The sequence below is a fragment of the Hipposideros armiger genome, unplaced genomic scaffold, assembly GCF_001890085.2.
Source record: "Hipposideros armiger isolate ML-2016 unplaced genomic scaffold, ASM189008v1 scaffold_134, whole genome shotgun sequence".
NCBI lineage: Eukaryota > Metazoa > Chordata > Mammalia > Chiroptera > Hipposideridae > Hipposideros > Hipposideros armiger.
In genome coordinates, this window is record NW_017731484.1 from 1,406,052 (window position 1) to 1,415,389 (window position 9,338).

General features: G+C 40.3%; 1 pseudogene; it reads right to left on the minus strand.

The window, feature by feature from the left end:
• Positions 1 to 1,582: 1,582 nt before the first annotated feature.
• On the minus strand, positions 1,583 to 2,511 carry LOC109386459 (ubiquitin-conjugating enzyme E2 E1 pseudogene; annotated as a pseudogene).
• Positions 2,512 to 9,338: the final 6,827 nt, after the last annotated feature.

The window sequence follows — 9,338 nt, forward strand, 5'->3', positions numbered from 1 at the left end:
GGGCAGTGTCACTGGCCCTCATATGTGGGATCTGAACTGGGGCCCTCTGGCGTCCCAAGCCAGCTCTTAACCAACGCGCCACTCGGCCGGCCCCACTTAGATTTTATTAACACTTTGCCAAATTAATATTGCTTCCCTGGTCCATTTATTTACAAATAAAACTTATATTTGAAGTAAATGTTTTTTTTTTTTTCTGATTCCTTTGGCTTTGTTTTAATGGCAAAATATAAAGGTGCTCAATCTGCTTATTACCTACTTTTTTTCCAGGTGGGAAGGCTTAGAATTATTTCATTTTTACCAATTATTTAATTTATTTTTCCAAAGCTATGGTCTTGGATTCTGCTAGTTAATTTTGATTTCTTCTCTGAGCTCTCTTTGTGTCCAATCTCAGTTCTTTACTCAGGTGAAAAAATATTATTTTATACCTTTATTGATCACATCTGTGACCATTTTTCTGTATTCTTTGAGGCTTTTATTATTCAAAGGTTGATTCTACCTTTCTCTTTCTTGTTCTTTTAAAATCTACTTATATGTTTTATTTCCTAATATATTTCTCTAAATTATTTTTTATTTCACTGATTCTACTTTTTCCTGCTGGGTCCATTTTGCTTTTCATTGTTTTGCACAATTATCTTACTTGGTAATGTGATAATCCTGACCAGGTGTTGCTCAGTAAATATATACAAGAATTCTCTAGACCAGATGTTTCCTTGAATCTTCAGGAATTAATTTTCAGCTCCTCTCTAACATATTTTTATGGTTCTTATGGTTTATCCATTTCAGTGGTTGAGTTAACTGTGAACTAATATTATTGTATTGCTATTTTTCTAGACCCTGTATTACTTTTATATGTACGTCTACTGCCTTGAGTTTAATTTCTTTTCTTTTTTTTATTGTTTTAATACTGTTTATTATCACATTAATAAATGCAGATTTAAGCAGTCCACAACATACAACCAATCTACTGAACAACTCCTATTCCACGCCTTACAGTTAACAGCTTAAGGTATTTTACATTACATTTCACAAGTCCTGATTCAAACCTCTAATCTTTTCACAATAAAGTAGATTGGCTTATAAAATAAAATAAATAAGTACTCATTTCTTACATGGTGTCTTATAACCATGTGTCCATTTTATACATATGAGATGACCATCTCTAAAAACTGTTAAATATCAATATTTTCTTCCAAGAAAGGAAAACAATTTCCATTTTTTTAAACTAAAAAGTATACAGTCTTGGAAGGCCTTCACATAAATGGCCATGTGTGTAACCTGTACAAAATTAAGCTGTTTTAAATTTACAGACTACAAGCAAACGAACCCAAATGGCTACTCTTCTCTGTACTACATTTAAGCTAAAATTGCAGAACTAATGACAGTTTTAAATGTTGCTATTACCAATTCTGTCTACCATAGCAAGATACCTTAAGTTACAACAAAATCTTAGGAAATAAGACTGAATAATATCTGTTATGGAAATACCCTACTCTTTACAAACTCCCACCTTTGCACGCCCCTTCAAAATCATAAGCAGCTCTCTCTGTGACAGATAAATAACGTAAGACTTGTGAAAACCCATTTATGTAGTGTATTTCTTGGTCTACTGTCTGGCCATCCTGTCACGATCTGCTCTGTTGGTGATATACTGAGTGGCAATAGTTCCCACCACGGGGTTGGCAGGATTACAGTCTATAAGAAGTAAGCAGATAGAAAGGAGAACTTTAGAAATAGTTAGTGCTGGACCCCAATTATCTTTCAATATGTCCAAGCAAATAACTCTTTGACTTAATATTACAGTGATTGATTCTTGTCCAAAATGTAACCTTCAGAGGCTTGAAGGGATATTCTGATGTAAAAGTGATATCAAGGAAGAACACACCACCCTCTTACACAGATCCTGGTAGCCCTAGAATGGTTAATCTCCACTCATAGATGTTATCGCCTTTGGGACCAACACTGCAGTTCGGTAGACGGTTTAAAGTGGTATCTGCCAGTTTCTTCTGTATCCTCTTGGTGCTGTTGGAGAGGAGTTTGGAGATTCTGCTCATGCTGACTTTACTCTCCTTCTTGGGGGTGTTTGTTTTTTTCTCAGTTTGCTGATTAGAAGTCGAAGATGAAGAGGATCTGGTGTTGGCCCTCGATTTGACATCCGACACAGAGAACCCCCCACCCTGCAAACAGCCCTTTTCTTTGTATCTGTCTCCTCCATGATGCTGAGGCTGTGGCTGGGCCTGGCCTCTCATGTCTCTCTCTTGCTGGAAGAGCTTGAGTTTAATTTCTTGAGCCTTGCTTTTGATTTTGAATTTTTTCTTTGTTTCAATGATTTATTTTTTAGAAATTTATAGTGTGGGCAGTCCGGAGTATAAGGCACAGTTACTCTTTGCCATCTTCTAGGAAATCCTGAGGTGTGTACATTTAATTGATTTTGTTTGTTTACTTTAGTGGCTTTTTTTTTTTAAATAGTATGACAGAGTGGTTTACAGGCCAAGAATCAAAAGAATTCTATTTTAGGGCCGGCCGAGTGGTGCGATGGTTGGGAGCTGGTTTGGGACGCCAGAGGGCCCCGGTTCAGACCCACATATGAGGGCCAGTGACACTGCCCTCCACAGCTAAGATGCTGAACAACAGCTCGACCTGGAGCTGGGCTGCCCGTGAGTCGCTGGCGACGGCGTAGGCTGCAGCCCCTGTGGCAGTGGGTTGCCATGGGCTACCATGTGTAGCCAGCAGCCAGCATGAGCGGCCAGCAGCCGCTGTGAGTGGCCATCCAGAAGCTGGCGACTGATCTGCCTCGCCCGGGAAGAGTGCAATGTTGGTGCCAACTTGGGCCAGTGAAGCAACGTCCTCCACAACTAGACTGAAGAACAAAACAACAGCAACTTTTCTGTTCCCCTTCCCCCGATTCCCCAGCACTGTTCCCGTCCCCCTAATTCCCCAATAAAAATCTTTAAAAAAAAAAAAAAAAGAATTCTATTTTAGTCCCAGCTCTCTCCTGAATACCCTATGTAACTTTGGCTAGATCCTTCATTTTTATGGGCTTTAATGTCCCCATCTACAGAATGTAGGAAAAACAAACAAACAAACCTGCTCTTACCTTTTAAGAATGTCAGGAAAAATGTAAAGGTTTTGCGAAAGCCAAGAAAACTCATGCATTTTAACAAAAAACAGGCAAGGATAGGGGATTGAAAGTGGGACAAGAGGAGCTGGAAGTTGGAAGCTCGTGAAGGAACTCTCTCATTCATTCTGTATTTGTTTATCCCATGTCTGCGTGACAGGCGCTCTGTTACTTATTTTATATAAGTCATTTCAGGTAATCTTCACAACCACTTTGTGAGCTTGGGTTTAATTTTTTCTTATTTTGCAGTAAGGAAACCAACTCAGTACTAATTCAAATAACCCTAGCTCTGTACCTTTTGAATTGTGTGGCTTGAGTAAGGCCACTCAACTCAGAAGGAACCAAGTTAGGATCAGAACTCAAATCTTCACATGTTGCTCCACTGTAAAGAAGGAACAGCAGCAAAATGGTGGCACTAAGTAGGAAATGAGGTGCAGACACTGGAATTGCTTTTTTTCCCCTCCTTTTTGTCCCCCCTTTCCTTCCTCTTAAATTACAAACTATTTCAGGAAAACAGGCAAGTATAGTGACAATTTAAAACAAAGTATTCATCAACCAGCTTGTCAAATCTTTTTTTTTTAATTTTATTGGAGAATTGGGGGAGGGGAACAGCATTGGGGAATCGGGGAAGGGAACCAGACAAATTGCTGTCCTTTTGTTGTTCAGTCTAGTTGTGGAGGACGTCGTTTCACTGGCCCATGTTGGTATTATCATTGTGCTCTTCCCAGGTGAGGCAGTCGCTCGCCAGCCATTGGATGGCTGTTCATGGTGGTTCACAGTAGCTCAAGAAAGCTCAAGGCCAGCTGCCGGCCAGCCCCACTGCAGCCTACACCGTCGCCGGTGACTCTCATCAGCCGGGCTCCAGGTCAAGCTGTTATTCACCATCTTAGCTGTAGAGGGCGCAGCATCACTGGCCCTCATATGTGGGATTTGAACCGGGGCTCTGCTGCTCAGAGCTGGCATCCCAAGCCAACTCCTAACCAATGCGCCACTTGGCCGGACCCCAGCTTGTCAAATCTTAATATTTGGCCATGTTTGCTTCAGATTTTTTTTTTTTAAGATTTTATTGGGGAATTGGGGAAGGGAACAGTGTTGGGAAATTAGGGAAGGGGAACATTGTGTTTTTCCAGGACCCATCAGCTTCAAGTCCAGTTGTTGTCCTTCAATCTTAGTTGTGGAGGGCGTAAACTCAGCTCTAAGCCCAGTAGCTGCTTTCAATCCAGTTGCGGGAGTGGGAGTAAGGGGGAGTGGTCCATAATCCACCATCCCATAGGGGATCAGCAATCTTGCTGCTAATAGCAGGCGCTCAGGGCACGTGCTGTCACCAGCTCAGCGGCAGCTCAGCTCAGGCGCAGCTCACTGGCCCATGTGGGAAACGAACTGGCAACCCTGTTGCTCAGAGCTTGCACTCTTAACCAACTGAGCCACTTGGCTGGCCCAGATTTTTATTTTTAAGAAATTAAACATTACTATACATATGTAGTTGAACCCATTTTGTACCCTCTTTATTCCCAGTAGTGCTCATTATATTATTGGGTTGTCGGAAAAGTCATGGTGTATTATTTTCTGTTTTTCGTTGCAAAAATGCGTTATGACTTTTCTGTCAACCCAAGAGTATATATCATTTTCATGCATGCCTTTATACATTTACTATATACTATAATATATGCTAGTGTTTTACCTGTTTCTAAACTTTATTTAAATGGTGTCACACTATAAATATTATTTATTTATTTATTTTTTCTGCAGCCTATGCCGTCACCGGTGACTCATGGCAGCCCAGCTCCAGGTTGAGCTGTTGTTCAGCATTTTAGCTGTAGAGGGCAGTGTCACTGGCCCTCATGTAGGATCCGAACCGGGGCCCTCTGGCGTCCCAAGCCAGTTCTTAACCATCGCGCCACTCGGCCGGCCCTATAAATATTATTTTGCAGATTGCTTTTTCCATTCAAGATTATTGTTTATATTTATCCGTATTGGTATATGTAACTCTAGTTCATTCATTTTAACTATTGAATAATTTTTGTTGAATGAATATACCTCAATTTATATTTGTTTAGTTACATATTGATGAGCATTTTGATTGTTACAAATTTCAGTGTTACATCAATGCTGCAATGAATATTATACATTTCTCATTGTACATACATATATATAAGAGCTCTCTAGGAGAAGAGTTGTTTGGCCATATGTTATGTGCATCTTTAACTTTATTAGTTAATATTGCCAAATCACTCCCTAAAGTTGTTGTACCAATTTACCTTCTACTAGCAGTATATACGTTTCTAATTCTTCACACCCTCATCAATACTTGCTTTTGTAGACTTTAAAATGTTTTTTAGGCTGATGAATATGGATGAAATCTGTTGTTTTAATTTGCATTTCTCATTTAGTAAGAGAAGTTGAGTTTCGTTTCTTGTGTTTATTGGCCATTTGAGCTCTTTTATGAATTGCTTGTTCATGTCTTTTGCCCATATTTTATTAAGTTGTTTTTCATTTTCTTCTTGTGTTGTAGGGATTCTTTGTATATTCTAAGTATTAACTCCTTGTCAGTTATATTTATTGGAGTTATATTCTCTTAGCCTGTGGCTTATTTCTCAATTTGTTTCACAGAAGTTTTAAGTTATAATACTGTCAAAATAATTGGTCTTTTTTTCTTAAGATTATGTCCAATGTCATAAAATAATTCTCCAATATTCTTTTCTAAAAATGTTAAAATTTTGCTTTTTGCATTTAACTGTTTGGCCTGTCTGGGTTTTTCTTTTGGTACATGATATAAAATAAAGATCTATGATAGTTTTTCAATTATGAATTATTGATTATTCTAATACTATTTTTCGAGATTCTTTTTTTTTTTTCAGCAGAATTTATAATTCTACCTTGCTCATATTTGTATGTGTCTGTGCCTAACTCTCTATTCTGGTTTTCTGGCAACCTTGACAATCCTGTACTATTAGCATGGTGTTCAAGATTGTGTCTTTTTTTTTTTTTAAAGATTTTTTATTGGGGAATTAGGGGAAGGGGAACAGACAAGTTGCTATCCTTTTTGTTCTTCAGTCTAGTTGTGGAGGACGTTGCTTCACTGGCCCAAGTTGGCATCGTTGTGCTCTTCCCGGGCGAGGCAGATCAGTCGCTGGCTTCTCAATGGCCACTCACAGTGGCTGCTGGCCACTCACACTGGCTGCTGGCTACACACGGTAGCCCATGGCAACCCACTGCAGCAGGGGCTGCAGCCTACGCCATCGCCAGAGACTCATGGCAGCCCAGCTCCAGGTTGAGCTGTTATTCAGCATCTTAGCTGTAGAGGGCAGTGTCACTGGCCCTCATGTGGGATCTGAACCGGGGCCCTCAGGCGTCCCAAGCCAGCTCTTAACCAACGCGCCACTCGGCCGGCCCAGTATTATGTCTTTATTATAATTTTGTATCCCTATGATTTATTTATTTTATAACTGGAAGTTTGTACCTTTTGACCTCCTTAACCCATTTCATCCACTCCCACTCCCCACCTCTGGCAACCACCTATGGGTCTTGACATCTGGGAGAATAAGTCCCTCTACCTTTGTTTTTTATAATTGTCCTGACTATTCTTGGCTCTTTAATCATTCATGTGAAGTGTAGGTTCTACAAAACAAGTCTATTGGGGGCCGGCCAACTGGCTCAGTTGGTTAAGAGTGCAAACTCTGAGCAACAGGGTCACCAGTTCAATTCCCACATGGGCCAGTGAGCTGCACCTGAGCTGAGCTGCCTGTGAGCTGCCAACAGGTGGCAGGATGGCTCAGCTGGTGAGAGCATGTGCTCCTAACAACAAGGTTGTACGTTTGACTCCTGCATGGAATGGTGGGCTATGCCCACCTTCAACTAAGATTGAAAAAGTCACCTTAAGTTGAGCGGCCGCGAGCTGCCGACAGGCTGCCAGGCTGCCGGATGGTGACTGGACTTGGAGCTGAGCTAGCTGCGCCCTCCACAACTAAGATTGAAGGACAACAACTTGGCTGTTCCCCTTCCCCAATTCCGCAACATGATTCCCCTTCCCCAATTCCCCAATAAAATCTTTAAAACAAACAAGCAAACAAAAAACAAGTCTATTGGAATTTTTTTTGAATTTCATTGAATTTTTAGATTAATTTGGGCCTAACTTACTTTCCTTTTAAATTTTAATATTGAGGCTTCCCATCAATGAATATAGTATTTTTTATTTAGTTTTTATTTATCTCTTATAATAAAGTTTTAGAATTTTCTCTGTAAAGGTATTTGAAGTTTTTTTTCTGTAGGGCTTTTTTCTTTCCCTAGCTGATAATAGAAACAAGTATAATAACATAAAATTTGGAAAGGAATTTTCCAAAAAAGGCTCTGAAGAATACAGGAGGAAAAGCTTGTCAGAGCCATCCAGTTTGTTTGTTTTTTAATTTTATTGGGAACTGTGTTTTTTCCAGGACCCATCAACTCTATGTCAAGTCGTTGTTTTCAATCTAGTTGTGGAGGGCACAGCTAAGCTCCAAGTCAAGTTGTTGTCTTTCAGTCTAGTTGTGGAAGGCACAGATCACTGGCCTGTGTGGGAATTGAACTGGCAACCTTGGTGCTATGAGCCTGCGCTCTAACCACCTGAGCCAACCAGCCGCCCCAGAGCCATCCAGTTTTGTATTGATTCATATGAGGGCTTTGTACTGTGTCCACAGTAGCTAAGCTGGAAGTACGTTTCCCATGATTTCTGTCTCTGTGTGCTTCTTGGTTAGAATTGTCCACAAGAGAAATTTGCATGAGATTTTGAAGGTAGAAGTGAAGTCGTAGCCAATTTTGTGCTCTGGAGGTCAGTGTAGGGCAGATGTAGCTCACATGTTTTTAGTTATCTAACGGCTCATTTTGTTGGTTTGGAGCAGAAGCCATCTCCCACTGGATCTCTTCCATCATGTTCTCCAAATCCTGGGCCTTGTGCATGTCTGGGCTCAGCTCTGTGCTGAGAAACACCAGCTTCTTCTGCAGATATCCTGCAGCATTTAGAGTAGTAGGAGGGATACAGAAATACACACAACAGTTCCAGTTTGTCCTCAGGGGTGCCTCTTTGTCCTTTATCTCTCTATCTTTCCTTTCTAACTGCTGGCGGGGCTGACTTCAGGCCCAGCATCACATGCAGAAGCAACAGACTTAAATAGATTGCTTAAATAGCTCCCATGATTGTAAAAGACCTAATCCCTATAATAAATCCTTATTCTGTATCACTCATAGTGGTCTGCTTCCCTGATCAAATCCTAACTGATATAATTCCTATTTCCCTAAAGATCCCAGAGGAAACACTGGAAAGATAGGATGATTAATTGCATATGCCTCAGAGAGAATGAGAGGATATCTCAGAGAATTCAGGGACAAAACATAGTTCTTTTAATAAAATGCATAAATATTGATACTGTGGAAACTACAATGGCTAGTGTCAATGGAAAGTAGTCAGAGTTACTTTCACAGTGATGCATAAGTCCAAAATCAATGATCAGGGGGCAAATTTGGGAATACAGAGTTTATTTGGTAATTAGCTTTGTTTTTTATTGTTGGTGATTTATTTTAGAAACCCCTTGGTATAATGCTTGACACAGTATGCATCAACGAATGTTTGTGGAATGAATCAAAACTAGACTGTCTATTCTTGAGAATGTTGTGAGACTCACCTTTGCTGAAATACCATTAATTGGACCAAACAGAAATATTATTGCCCTGTCTTTGAGAGAAAAAAATGGATACTTAAAGAAATAGTACAAGATTGTCTATTTTTGTGGGGAAATATGGACTGGATGATAGAATCTCTGAACTTTGGAACAGGAAATAAGTTTATGTAGCCCTCTCATTTTTAAAATGAGTTCAAGAGAAGTTAATTGACTTAACAAGGTCAGGGCAAAGTGTTTCAGAATCATGTTCATAGGAATCTCAGTTCATTGTTCTATTTATTAAACCACAATCTCTTCAGTTGGGTGAACTTATTTACTGGTTACTGAAAAGTTAAACCCAAGTACTGATAAGATCAATTTCAACTTGGAGAGAGATCTCTAAAGGGCCAGGCCTTACCTCATTCAATATATTCTTCAACAACGTGGATAAAGACCCATGAGAGGGCCGGCCGAGTGGTGCGCTGGTTAAGAGCTGGCTTGGGACGCCAGAGGGCCCCGGTTCGGATCCCACATATGAGGGCCAGTGACACTGCCCTCCACAGCTAAGATGCTGAACAACAGCTCAACCTGGA